This window comes from Psammomys obesus, unplaced genomic scaffold, assembly GCF_907164565.1.
Source record: "Psammomys obesus unplaced genomic scaffold, mPsaObe1.curated_primary_1811, whole genome shotgun sequence".
In the NCBI taxonomy this organism is placed as follows: Eukaryota; Metazoa; Chordata; class Mammalia; order Rodentia; family Muridae; genus Psammomys; species Psammomys obesus.
The window spans coordinates 3,533,367-3,547,166 of NW_026586550.1; the positions used below are offsets into that span (position 1 = coordinate 3,533,367).

The following is a 13,800-nucleotide window of genomic DNA, read 5'->3' on the forward strand; positions in this document are numbered from 1 at the left end:
TTTAGGATTTGGTACATAAGACCAGAGACCATAGCTGAACAGATTCTTCAAATGACAATGGATGTGGTTGCTGTGTAGAGCAAGTTCTTAAAAGTGAGGGGAGGAGTGCAATGCAAAGGTGCCCAGCAGGGCAGGGCTGTGAGAGGCCATGAATTCACCCTCAGGTCCAGGAAGAATGGATACTCAGCAATCCTAGCAAGCATTCCTTTAGGAAAACGTGTGGGTTAATGTGATTCAAAGTGCCTGATTCTGTATTTACATTTAAGTTGGATTCTATTTTATATAGTTTTTCTTTAAAAAGTATGCAAGGGCATAGAACCAAAAACAACAACAAAACCAAACTAGATGAAAAGAAACCAAAACAAACAACAAAACCCTTTGTCTTCTACTGTATCCTGTGAACATAGATGGTAATGACTGAAGAGTACATGCAGCCCTTTCCAAGTAGATTTGTAGCCTGATGCCCAGTAATGCACTCAGACACATTGTATCGGAATATTATGTGTCCATTTTTGAGTGACAACTTTTCAGAATATTTTGAAATACTGGAGGCTAGTTTTCTTTAAAACATGATCTTCCTGGGGGTGGAGAGATGGCTCAGAGGTTAAGAGTACTGGCTGCTCTTCCAAAGGTCCTGAGTTCAATTCCCAGCAATCACATGTTGGCTCAAAATCATCCATAATAAGATCTAGTGCCCTCTTCTGGCCTGAAGGCATGCATACAGGCAGAATACTGTATAAATGATAAATAAATAACGTAAAAGAAAACAAAACAAAACATGATTTTCCTTTTCACAGATTGAAGCTTTTGGTCCTTATAATTACCAAACATTAAGTTTTAATGTGGATATTAGGAGCTATATGTCTACAATCGTGTTTACTAATATCAAGGTAAGAAAATTTTAAGTAAAATTTTATTTTAAAGAGTACCAAATGATATTTTTAGACTTCATTTACAGTGCTATGTTACACTAATGTTTTAAGCTCAGTAAAGGAAGACTTGCAGTTGGGTTTACTTAGAAATATTTATTTCTACATAATATCTATTTATGTACTGCTTACCAAGGGAGTCTGGTTATATAGCTCAAGCTGGTCTTTAAACTTGAGATCTCTTTGTTTCAGACTGCTTGCTAAATGCTGGAATTTCAGGCGCTTAACATCACATTCAGAGCTCCAGCCCTCCCTCTTTCTTCTCTCTCTCTCCCCATTCCTCACTCCTCTCTTCATTCCCTTCCTATGCCCCCCTTTCTCAATGTAAATGTGGGGCTGGAGAGAGTGCAGTGGCCGAAAACCCTGTCTGTTCTTACAGAGGACCTGGGTTCAATTTCCATCCAAATGGTCTTTCACAAATGTCCATAATTTTAGTTCCAGGTGATCCACCCCTCACCCTTTTTTGACCTCTGAGGGCAATGTACATTGGAACAAAACACTCACACATAAAATAAAAACAGGGGCCGGTGAGATGAATCAGTGGGTAAAGGTATTTGCTTCCAGGCTTAGTGGCTTGAGTTCAATACCCTGAGACCTATGTAGTTGGTAGAGAGAGTCAACTCCCTTAAGTTGTCCACTGACCTCTACTCATGCACCTTAACACACGTGCATACACATAATAAATAAGTGTAATTTAAAATAAACAAATAAATAGTTAAAAACAGTTTGAAAGTTCTTTATTTTTGTTACTCTGCAACCAAGGGCCTGTTAAGCCTGTGTAGTGCTGAATAGATAGGTCATCTCTTGCTGTAGGCATTGCTTGCTTTAATGGGAAGAAAGTGGCCTCAACCTCGGCTGCTCTGTGCTCTATTGTTTCATTTTACTTTGCTCTTCTGAGTATCCTGAATTCTCTTGGCAACTACTGATGGGAAAGTAAGTCTTGCAGGTGGCACTGGAAATTTACTTTCTGGTCCCTTCTACAGATACTAACCTGACCCAACCAGAAGCCTTCCCTTGAGATCAGATTGGACCCAGCTGAACGTTTGTCATTTGATAATCTCAAGGCATTCAGTGAGAAACTAGAGGTTTCTCAAGTATCTAGGTTACACAGTTGGGTAGATAAGCCAATTCTAATTTTCCTGCTGCCATGATTCCTGACTATATTAGAGAAGAAAGCAAAAGTGTAGATTAACACAAAATACTCTGTTGTTTAGGATTTGTCTTAAAAACCACGAACATACCTCATAGTGTTTTCTGAGGCCATACTCCATGCTGGTGTGAAATAGTGGCTGAAGTTGGTCACAGACTCGAGGTTACTTACTAATGGTCCAAGAGGGAATCGGAGGAAAAACCAGGCCTTAGATTCCTTCTTTACAATTGAATGGTTGAGAGCACAGGAGTGACCTGAATTAAAAAGAAATGTGTGTCCAGTCATTGACTGCAATTTCATCTTCGCTATGTTGCAAGGAGTAGGTGCTTTACAGAGAGGGAAGAGAAAACAGGCATCGCTTTTGTCTGGTTGGCAGATCGTTCCTGTGAGTGTGTTGGAGAGAGGGCCCATGTTCTTTTTCTTTTCTTCTCTTTTTTTTCCTCGAAGCACTTAAGAGAAGTTTTAGGAACACAGAAGATAATTCACACACATCAGCCACTATGAATTTTCAGCAAGATTTGGACTGATGAGGACAGGCTGATGGTCACTACTGAGCTATGAGTAACTTTTAGGTTAGTGCATCTCATCCGTCTTTTCTATTCCGAATTGGGACTTTAATGAGTGGTTAAAAAGAGAAATGCAGATGTTTCAGTGTTGGGGATCAAACCCAGGGCTGTATGATCGCTAGGCAAGTCCTCCACCTCTGAGCCACACAGCAGCCTCTGAAATGGGGATTTCCTGGGGAATGTAACACCTCTGTGCCTACAACTTAGAACCCGTAATCTCAGTGCCCTCACTCTAAGGTGAGGAAAAGTTAAAGGCAAGTTCTTTATAGTTTTCATATTCATTGTTCAGACAAAACCATATAATTAGAGAGTGTGATCAGCCCTTTAGGGACTCGCAAGGACGTGTAATTAGCACAATGAGAACACTGTGAGCCATGCCACAGTCAGTGATGCAGTTTTCACAAGTAATGAAAGTGCCTGATAAAATGCTAAACTTGGATACCAAAATTATTTTTGTAGTCAGTGTATTCCAGGATATTTTTTTGTTGTTCACAATGCTATTTTTTTAAAAAACAAAAATGTAGTGATATGAAAACTGTTGAAAAAATTTATGTATATATGTATTTGCATGCAGTGTGTGTGTGTGGATGCATTGCATTCATGTGTGCGTCTCTTTGTGTGTGTGAGTTGGGGGAAGCAGAAGGCAACCTTGGGTGTTGTTCCTCAGGTGCTGTCCACTTTGGTTTTTGAGACACGGTTGCCCACTGGCCTTGAGCTTGCCATGTAGCCTGAGTTGGCTAGCCTGTGCACCCCAGAGATTTTTACGTTTCTGTCTCTCGAGTACTGGGAGTACAAGGTTACAGCCCAATACCTGACTTATTATGTAATTCTGGGGATCAAATTCATGTCTTCTGGCACATTTCTGGCTGAGTTATCACCCAGCCCCTAACTTAGCAACAATAATAAACATTATAAGATGTCTAGAATCCTTGCTGCCTGGCCGCTAATTATCGCCTGATCAAAGTGGTCCACACTTTTATAGGATGCCCACCAGGGAGGGACATCACTCCTGGGAACTTGTGTTCATATCTTACTACATTGTGGCAAGCTGCATTTTAGAAATGAGAGCTTTGTCTTACCTTCTGGTTTCTTCTGAGCTCATGGGGAAGAGTAGGGTGGTGAAAGGGAAAAGATCACATGCTGGGAATTTGGGCAACGTCTTTAGGGAGTGCTTTGAAGGTGATTTTTGCTTTAATTCATGAATACAGAGATACTCTGAGGCAAGGTTAAGAACTCGCTTGTCCCTTTTCAGTTCATTTGTGTGACCCTTGTTTTTCCTGTAGTCTGTAGATCGTTATTGGGATTTCTTTTAGGAACACCTAACTGTTCAATATTATTGAGTGTACAGCTTGGCAACCACCAAGTTTTGGCCATCACAGAGGATTCGCTGTGAGTCACTGGGTGACTCAGTGACTTACCTACATGTTAGAGATTAATGTATACCAGCCAAGGTGGGACAGAAATGGCCTTCGCCTAATTTGATAACAGTGATTTGGTTTAATATCCCAAATAATATTGTGCTGCATTTCAAAGAATGTAATTCTGAATACACTCTCGTGGATGTAATTCTCTGCATGGCCTGTCCCTAATCCTACTACAAAACTTTGCTCAGGTAGCCTGCCTCTTGGGTTCCTTTGTCTGGTTAAACACCAATCCTCACTGTCAGAGTACACTCTTAGGAACTTGGTGTTGAGAGGCAAGGGGAAGGGAAGGAGACAGGGAGAAAAAGGATGACAGGCCCTCTCGTGGTGAGTAGCAGACTTGAGTGCTGGGATCACCAGTGTGTCAGGACACCTGACTCTTCTACATTGGTTCTGGGGATTGAACTCAGGTCCTTATGCTTGCAAAGCAAGGACTTTATCCACTGAACTATCTCCTATCCTTGGAAACTGTCTTATTTAAACTTGATTAACTCTGTAAAGATTCTATCTCTGTAAAGATTCAGCTCCACGCCCCCTCTTTCTCTTCAGTTGGAGAATATAGTTGAATTCATAAGAATTCTAGAAGTCCCCCATCCAGGTGTGTGGAGCATGGGTTGCAGGAGGATGCTCTGCAGAGAAAGAAACACACACATTTGATAGAGACATTCTTGACTTGTTGCTTCCAGTATTTCCTGGAGGTCAGTTGAGGTCAGTTGTGTGCCAGATCTTGAAGTCTGTGAGCTACTGTGTGGCCTTCCAGTATGTTTCCTTTGTCTAAACTTGTTGAAGCTGATGCTGTTATTTTTAGCCAAGGAATGCTGAAGGAGAATCAGATTAGGACAGATATTGTGTCTGCTGCTGTCCTGTGGTTTGATGTCATCCTTGGTTAGATGGCCTTGAGGAGAGAAAGACACTCACTGTAATAGCATCACAAGGAGATTCAGGCCAGGATAGGATGGAGCCCATGGAGTTTCGGTCTCTCTCAAAATATCTATTACTACTGAAGTACCTTTCCTTTTGTGGTGGATGACACAGATTAGAGAGATTCACGATGCAAGAGGGTAGAGCTTATATTGACTCTCAACTTTCTGTTGATGATAGCTGTTGAAGACCTCAGAAATGGCATTAGGTGTGTTTATTCATGGGATCTGAGTTGCAGAGTATTTGCCTAACATATGTGAAGCCCTGGGTTTGGTCCCCAGCATCACATAAACTGGGTGTAGTGGTATAGCACTCTGGAGGTGGAGGCAGGAGGACCAGAAGCTCAAGGTAGGGTTGATGAGATTGTTCAGCAGAAAAAAGCACTTGCTGCCAACCGTGATACAGTTGGATCTCTGGGACCCACATGCTGGAGGAGAGACCTGAGTCCTTCAAGTTGTCTTCTAATTCCTAGGTGTAGAGGGGATACACACACACACACACACACACACACACATACACACATACACAAAGAGAGAGAGAAAAACAAATGGACTTTCTGAAAAAAAAAAAAAAAGCAAAACAAAAAATATTAAAAATTAAAAACTTCGAAGTCATCTTTGACTATATAACAAGTTTCATACCAGCCAGAAATATGTGAGACCCTGTCTCTAAAAACAATCAAAAAGTGACTTCAATAGAAGTTTTATGATCCCAAGGTGCTAATCCTGAAGACTTTAAATTGGCCCTAGGAGAGGTTTCCTGTGGGCTCAGGCAAGGCAGGATGAATTTGCTGCTGCTACTGCCTCTAGTGACTGTCCTAAAAGATTGTGTCCTTTGAAGCTTTGAGAGGGAACCCTCTCTCCCAAGCCTCAGTTGAATGTGGGTGAGAAATGGATGTGAATTTAAAACTTAACACAGCTTTGTTAACTTCCCAGGAACAGCTCTGCTGTTAATTGTGGCCAACAGCCCGGGATGTCTTTGTGGTACTGTGGATTCTTTCAAGGTCTTTGGTGATCTTGCCAAGTGGGATCACCCCTTTATAATTTTAATCATCTTAATAAATGAAATGTTTAGTTCCTATATATAGTTTTGACTGTGTCACAACAGCTTGGCACCCCATTTCATCCATCAAAATCATATTTTGATTTGTTCACATAACCCTTTCAGCCTATTTTTAGATTTTAAAAGTGCTTTTCATGTACTGGATGGAACAGCTTTAATTTAAAAAATTATTTCCACATGACCCTGTGGGCCTCCCATTGTACTTTAACAATAGTGGAGCGGTTGCATTGTTTATTCTGACTGTCTAGTGCTGGTGGTCAAGGAATCTTAGATGCACAGCTGGGACAGCCTTAAGGGTGGCAATTTAAGCCCTTTATTATTACAGTTGCTGGCCCAAAGACCTCCAGGCTTATCCCACTGGCCAGCCAGGCAGAATCCAGATTCCCAGCCTTCTTCTTAAGCCTCCAAGGACTGTCTGTCTCTTCAGTACCAGACTGACCAGATTGTCTAACGGCATTCAGATCAGTACCAAGGAAATGCCTTTCCAGCCATGTTGTGTGAGACCTGCAAAGGAAATGATGCTTCATCTTGGATCCTTTTTCTTTATAGTTTCTGAAGATAAATTTATGACCCCCCCCCTCCTTCTTAGATGTGAGGGAAAACGGTAGTGTTCAAAGAGAAGGAATCCAGAAAGACCACCATGCTAATAGTACAGAGGAGAAAGTTAGCTTATATTGGAGCTCCCTCTGCCTGTCCATCATTGTTTTCTTTCTTTATCCAGGGGAATTCATTTCCACAATTGCATTTATATGATGTCAACTGTAGCCTAAAAATACTAATGGAAAACTTCAATGAATTTTTCATTGCTCACTGCTCAGTTGTGTGACATATTTCAGTTTATGCCACTGCATTCTTGCTATGGCACAGGGATCCGTTTGTCCATTTGTATCTACCCTTTATATACTACCTATCTGTCAACCACTTAGTAGCCACTTTGGTTATCAGTTTGATTGTTGTGTATTGCTTGTATTAAGCCACTTTTATTTTACTCAAGAGTGGCTCCCAAGTGCAAGAATATTGATGATGATATATAATAGTGAAACTATAAAGTGATTCTCTTAAGTGAGGTGATAAAACATTTTAGAGAGAGGAGGAGAAAAAAGAATAGTCACTTCATGTATAACCTTCATTGCAGTATATTGCTTCATCTTTTTACTGTATACTTTATAGTTTCTTCTTTATCACTTTTGATCTACTACTGGGCATCATTTATAAATTAAACTTTGCCATAGGCATAGAGCAGTACATGGGTTCAGTACTGTCTGTTGTTCCAGCGAGCCGCCAGCCATCCAGGAGGCTATCTGTGGAGGTTGGGGTTGAGTACAGTGTATAGTTCCTGTAACACACACACGAAGATAGAGAGCCAGGAGCAGCCCGTATCTATCGTCATGTCTTGTGAGGATTAAAATATCTGCACAGGAGAAAGTTCTTTTATATCTAGCCCAGTGTTTCCTGTTATGTTAAAACTGATCCTTAAAACTTTTAGTAGTTTTAAAATTTTAGCTATTCACTTCTTTTTGTGCCAGTTCAGTTTTTCTGACATATGCCATGCCAAAAGTGTGCACATGAAATGGTTTAATTGTTTAGCCAGCAACTGGTTTCCAACCACAGATAACTTACAAGACCTGCAGCAGCCTCTGCCCCGTGTTGCACGTTGCACAATAGCGTTGGCATCGGCTGTGGGCAGCTTTTTACTTTGTGAAGTTTTGACTTTCTAAGTTGACCTCCCAAGGCCCAAGAAATGTTGAACTGCTAGGGGCTTGGGTAGGGGACACTGAGAATTAGCTCAGGTGTGAAGAGCAGCACCTAGTGGCAGCTGCTGTACCAGACCAGGGTATGTACTGAGTAAGGGTTTATGATTTCTTTCTCTGAGGAAGGCTACCTGTGACTGACAGTTTAGGGACTCATCACAACCTTTCTATGTAGCCCTTTCTTTTTGTTAATGTCAGTGGGCTGAATTGCTGTACATGCCCTAACTTTGTGTCTATTCTTTTGATCTTCTGAGGAGAAGTGGTTTCAGCTCTGGCTGTTCTTTCTTACAATTCTGAGCACTTGGCATTGGGCCCACACATCTGTAGAGTTAAAAGCTCCGGAGGTAACTCCTATTCACAGCCACACTTTAAAAATACCAACACATACTGGTGCGCTTGGATCAAAGCGTTTGGGGAAAATGCACCACAGCCCCACCTTGGTCCTCAGAACAGGTAAGTCGGGGTATTGTTGTGCAGAGCCAGGGAGTTTGAGGAGTCCAGGGAAGCTGGCATTCGTGGCGAGAAAAGCTGTCAGAGATTTGGCTCCTGTCAGCTTCATTCTCCCAAATGCTTTCAGAGTCACATCTAGTGCTGAAATAGCCGTGAATGGAAATTTGATTGTTCTGTGCCATGAAAGACCAAACAAACCGGAAATTTAGAGAAGTCTTTTTTCTTAACCCCTTGCTTGCAGCACCCACTTCTTTCCTCCCCCATAATTTATGTGATCAAATAGTCCTCCCTCGTCTTTAGAAACTCATGGTATGATCAGCATATCAAAGTGTGGAAGGTCCTGCACTTGGAAGAGACCAGCAGTCCTCACAAAACTTTGTCTGAGGTAAACAAAATTTATTTGCATAGGAAGAGATTTTTCTCCTTTGCTTACAGCAGAGCAGATTTCCCGTAATGCCAGTCTTGGGAGAAAATTGGCCAAGAAAACTGGCCAATTCACTTTTTGATTCAGTACTTTTCTGAAGGTTAATTCCCAAGAGCTGAGGCTCTGCTCAAAACCCCCTTTGAAGTTGGGCTGAATTAACAAATGGAAGTCTTGGCAGTTTACTAATTCATAACTGTGACCCCCTCCTTTCTTTGTGTTGCTAAATACTATGATCTGTGACCTGAAGGGAAGAACACTACCAACAAAAAGGCCGCGTGAAGTCTAATGTGTGGGAGCTGCGCCTCGAGCCTGTCTGCGGATGGAAAGGGCTGACTCATTTCTCATCTGCTAATGAAAGTGAGGTGGCTGTTTTACAGTAGGTTGAAAGGAAGTACTTTCTAGTGCTAAGGGTTGGAGTTCTTTTTATTTTTAGCTTTAGCTAGCTGCTGATTTGAGTGTTGTGTGGGAAGGTCATAATCCTTGAGTGTGTAAGTATTCAGTATGACTGAGTTTGCACTATTGTGAATGAGTGAATTCTATGTCACCAAGGACCACTTGGAACCCCGAGAGGAAGTGGAAGCTTGACTCACAGATGTACTTGAACTGTGTATCAAGGTGTGTTTGTGTGTGTTACTGTTTCCAAAGCCAAACCTGAAGCCTGGTTAGAGGAAAGAGCTGGGATTGCAATAATGAGAGGGCTTCTAGACTTCCAGTGCTACTGACCACCTCGGAGGACAATGGCCTAACACCTTCTGTGCTTGGTATCAGGGTGCATAAACTGTCAGGAGGAGTTCCATCTTCTTCAGGACTCAGCCAGTCTGAATGGCACTCGCTTTTCTTGTGTAGAAGTGTACTATATGTTTGTTCTAAAGGCCTTCAGGTGAGATTCATCTAGACATCTGGTACATGAAACTTCAGTTCTAAAAGTTGAACTGAGCTGCTTAAACAGAGGAACTGGCTAGGGAAGGCCGCGGGGAAGAGAAGGAGGCAGGGCCCTTCCATTGATAAGGGAAGTTCTGGTAACTGGTGCTGGGGCTTTGGCGCTCGCTGAGTAGCTGCTGCTGTGTGTCGGTGCTTTTGGAAAGGTTCATTATTGTCCACAGACAGAAGCTTTTCTCAGACTCTGAGAAAGAGGAAGCAGCTCATTGCCACGTTGCTAAATACACTGTAGAGAACAACCTTCAGACCGGCCTATAAAATGTATCCATATTTTCCTTAAAAACAGTTATTTGCCCACGTGCCCCCTTCCAATGCTTCACTCTGCCTGCATAATTTTCACAGTGTTTGAATTAAGGGAGCCCTCAAGTCCGACAATTTCCATTTCATTTTCTTCTTTCTCTTAGGGTAGATTGACAGGTACTTAAAAAATATCAGTACTAGGCCTACTTCTAAGTTGCCTATGTACTTAAAAAAAAAAAAAAGGCGGCAGTCTGGTTTACTTTGAGACAAAGTCTTGTATATCCCAGGCCTCGTCAACCAACAGTGACCTGATCTGTGTCTGCCTCCAGAAGTGCTGGGTTACAGGCATGCACCACCATGTCAGTATTGGTCCTGTTTAAGGTGCTGGGGACTCAAGCCAGGGCCTTGTGCATGGCACACAGGAACTCTATCAACTACGCTGCTTCCCAGCTTTCTTTGTTTAACCTTTTGAACAGAAGATTACGTTGTTTTCTTAAAGGTCCTGTACAGATTTGTTTTAATTTTTTATGAGAATAATTATGCTAAAATGCTATCTGGGTATAAGACTGAATAATTAAATAGCTAAGATCAAGTTCAAGAAGGTTTGCATACTTTCATCTCTTCATCCATTCACCTTCAGCCTACAGTGTGGTATTAACTACTAGTGTTTTTACTCCTTGGAGATCTGGTACTAATAGTTTCCTACCTATTCCTTTGGGAGATTAATGTTCTGCAATTTCTCAAAAAGACGCATCTGAAAGTGGCAGTGATTTCTCGGAGTAGTTCTGTGTGGTTGATGCCTTTCCCACCAGGTGGCGCTATTGTTGTGCTTCACAGAAGCTGCTGTCAATGAATACAAATGTTGAAATCAAGGTCCAGCTCTTGCCTGATTTAAATATTTGTGACGTCTGCCATTCTGTGTTGTCTCAGCACATTTCTAAAAGAGGAAAGGAAAATACTGAAGTCTTTCTTCTCGCCATATCCAATGACTTCCCGAAGTTAAAATTCGTTCATCATTGGAGACAGGGAAAGGGCTGATGCAAGAGACTGGGATCTAAGAAACCACGCAAACTCAGGAACTTCTCTGTGATTGATTCCTGAGGCTAGCCACATGGCAAGATCAGAAGTTATGCTTTCAGGACAATAGGCGAGACTAAGCTCCGAGCTGGGGCCTTAGTTGTATGGGTGTGCTCTACAGGCAGAGTGTAGTGTGGGCTTTTGAAGCAAGGGTTGACAGGGTCTGAGAGCTGAACTGCTGTTCCTGAGCGCCAGCCTATGGGGAGCCAAAGTGGAGGGGTGTAGATGGCGCTTTCCTTAGGGGAAGAAAGGAGAACAAAGTCAAGACTCATGTTAACGGGAGCTATGGCTGTCCTCTAGACGTCTGTCTCTTTGCAAGGTAACTGGAGACTAAAGAAGCAGAGTGAACACGCACTTCAGGGATAAGGAAGTGGAGGCAGAGAGTGTACCAGTTATAGACAGATGCACACGGATGGGCTTGAGAGCTGGGCGGTGCTAGGGGACACGCCGTGACAGGAGGGATCAGAGAGAAATGAACATGCAAATGAGATTGAAACTGTGGTGAGCAAATCTCTTCATGCTTTGAGTAGGAGGTGGAACTGAGAGAGGGAAGTGGGGTAAAGTGAGGTTTTTATGTCAGCGGAGAGAGTGCCACAGGTTGTTTGGCTAAACCTGAGGCCTCTTGTGTGTGACTAGAAGGGAGGGATTGGTTAGTCCCCGTTGAAGTACATACTTGTTCTTCACACAGATCACCGCTGGAAGGCAGCTCTTTATCTGTGGGCAGGCTGTTGAGTGTCCATGTCTGCTATACGCTGTCCAGGCAGTGCATGGGCCAACTCTCCCCGTGTATGTCTGATAGACGTCCAGGAGGCTCTCAGGTTCTTCTGCAGAGGTTCCGAGCAGGGGAAGCAGAGCTAGGAGTCTGTATCTGAGCACTCACAGAGGTCTCTTGGGACCAGGCCCAATTGTGAAGCACTGATTTTAAACGAAGCAATGCCTGCAATAAAGCTCTTGTTTGTGTGCGTGTGCGTGTGCGCGCGCGCGCGTGTGCGTGTGTATGTATGTGTTTTCCTCATTCCTCGGGAGCCGTTCACCTTGTGATTTTTCTTTTTCTCCTGAGGCAGGATTTTCTACTGGCCTTGAGCTCACCAGAAGCCTGCGCTAAGCTAGTGAACCATTCCCATTTACCAGCCATTCCTGGGCTAGTGAACCCTGGGAATGAATCCTCCTGTCTCAAGCACATGCCACCATTTCTTCTTTTTGTCCTGTCCTTTTCTGTTTTTAATTTTGCGTTGCTTTAATTTTATGTGTCTGGGTGTTTTGCCTGTTTGCATGCCTGTGTAGCATTTTGCATGCCTGGTGTCTGCAGAGGCCAGAGGAATGCATTGTAAGCCCCTGGAGCTGGAGTTACTGATGACTGTGAGGTACCTGTGGGTGTGGGGAATCAAACCTAGGTCCTCTGGAGGAACAGTCTGTGCTTTGGACCACTGAGCTTCTTTTTAGCTTCTGTTCTGTCCTTTATCCTTCATCCATGCATCCATGCTGTGCCCAAAGCATGGTAGAACTTTGCTGAATTTTACCCGGCATGCTGCCAAAATGGATGGGTACTTGACTTCCTATTTTGTGAAGCATGCCCAGGTTTGAAGTTGAAGCCGTTTTTTTTTTTTTTTTTTTTTTTGTTTGTTTGTTTGTTTTGTTTAACCGGTCTCTAGCTCGGTCCTGGGCAATGTTTGGATTTGAATACTATTTCCCAGTGCCTCCACCAGCTTTTTCACCGGTAGTGGCTTTTTCACTGGTAGTGGCTTTCTCACCGGTAGCGGCTTTCTCACCGGTAGCGGCTTTCTCACCGGTAGCGGCTTTTTCACCGGTAGCGGCTTTTTTGCAGGTGGGTTGTAGTGTTTTGCCACATGCTGATCACCTACAGCAAGACAAATCATGTTTTGACATGTGCTCCACATCTAAGACAGGATTTCAGATAAGATTTTTCAGTAGAATGAGGTAAACGACTTTTCTGATAGAGCCAGCTGCTCTGAGTTGAATCTCTTACACATAATGCCACAGGTCTGGCAGAGTTAATTTTCTCTGAGGAACTTTTTTTTTTTCTTGTCCAGGTGTTAAAATTTAGTAAGAATATGTTTTAAGGGATCAATTTTTGGTGTTAACCTCAGAATTTTTTTTATTGCCATATGTCTGCTCTGTGGATGGATGTTTCTGGTGGCTCAAGGCAGCGGGAGGGGGCATGGCATTCAGGTTCCATGCTGTCGGAAAGGCGTGATCTTGGAAAATGGCTGTTTATCCCTGTTGTTGGTGTTACTTTTACCTGTGTCAGGCTGTGGGTCTCAGTTTTGCCAGGAAGCGACAATTTCTAACAGTGTAACTGAGCACCTGCTTGGTGCTGGGCCCTATTGGAGTAAACGGCTTAGATGGAGAACGTCTGTGCAGCAGGTGACCACGGCGACTCTTCCCTCATTTGTAGCAGAGGGAGCAGGTCATCTCTGAGGTCCTGGTCTCAAGCTTCTGTTACTGAAATGTACTATGAAGTACGGGGTTTCATTTTCATGGTGACAGTTAGAGGCACCATCCGCTTCCTTCTGGGTGCCTCTAAGTGGTCAGACTCAGGGACCTATTGACATTGGTGAGGTGTCCTGGCGGCCCCTTTGGAGGTAGCTTCCATATTTTGTATTGCTTTGCAACTTTTCCCCTCTTTACTTTTTGTCTCGGTTTTTGTTTTTATTGAGAGGGAGGAAACTTGCATAGGCTGGGCAAGTATGCTACCACTGAACTACATTGCCAGCCCCTGCGTTTGGTGCATCTAAGACAGTTTTAAATATTAAAATTAGAAAAGTGGCGGCCATTTTTTACTCTTTTGTCTTTGCATATAACATTTGAAACAGAGGTAGCATCTAGGTTGGCAGCTGCACCTGTAACAA

General features: G+C 43.0%; 1 protein-coding gene across 2 annotated transcripts in view; it reads left to right on the plus strand.

Moving 5' to 3' along the window:
• Nhsl1 (NHS like 1) overlaps nt 1-13,800 on the plus strand; it is a 216,178-nt gene that overhangs the window by 60,875 nt on the left and 141,503 nt on the right. The window lies entirely within an intron of this gene.